This window comes from Penaeus monodon, chromosome 15 (assembly GCF_015228065.2).
Source record: "Penaeus monodon isolate SGIC_2016 chromosome 15, NSTDA_Pmon_1, whole genome shotgun sequence".
Lineage (NCBI taxonomy): Eukaryota > Metazoa > Arthropoda > Malacostraca > Decapoda > Penaeidae > Penaeus > Penaeus monodon.
This window is the reverse complement of record NC_051400.1, coordinates 6795461-6796258: the sequence shown is the minus strand read 5'-3', so window position 1 is coordinate 6796258 and position 798 is coordinate 6795461.

Here is a 798-nt window from a genome sequence, read left to right as displayed (position 1 = left end):
ATATATATACACAATGTATTTATATTTACCTGGACGTGTATGTCTGATAGTTTAAACAGTTAAACATTAAATAGTACTGCATGTTGCTTAACTTCGACTCAAATTTCCCTTTTAAATTCGGTTTCAATTTTTAATTAATTTTTGAATTGTTCATTCTAGTTTTTTTCGTTTTCAAATTGAATCTTTAATTTCGGATAATTTCTTTCTCGTGCACTGCATATGCAAACACCTTCGTATATCACTTTATATCATGACACATTTTTTCATTAAGAAAATATTCGTAGACTGATTTCATCACCTTTGTTATTTTTACCACAAATATTAACGAATTATAATTTTTGCTTTAAATTCGAGTAATTTCGAACCAGCAGATTAAAAATAGAGAACACAGCAAAAAGGAAAGAAGTAAATAAGTAAAATAAAAAGATAGAAAAAAAACATATATAACAGAAATGATAAAAAAATAATCATACTAGTAAATGTTGCAAGGTTAACTTCAGCAACATAGCAGTATGGCACTTTAAGTCAAGATGATTTAGTCGAGAAAAGGTAAACCAAGTCAATTAAAAAAGTAAAAAAAATGGATAATTAGTGGGGTAGGGGGGAGGGGGGGGAGGAAGAGCACACGGAAATAGAATATAGAATAATAGGAAGAGACAGAAGGAGAGAGACAGTAAATAAGAGAAACAAACAAATGAGAAAATAAAGCAAAACACAAAAGAACGAAAGAGAGATACAGAGAAAAGATATAAAAAATACAGGTCAACATAGAATTAATCGAGCGAGCAAGCCCTCAAG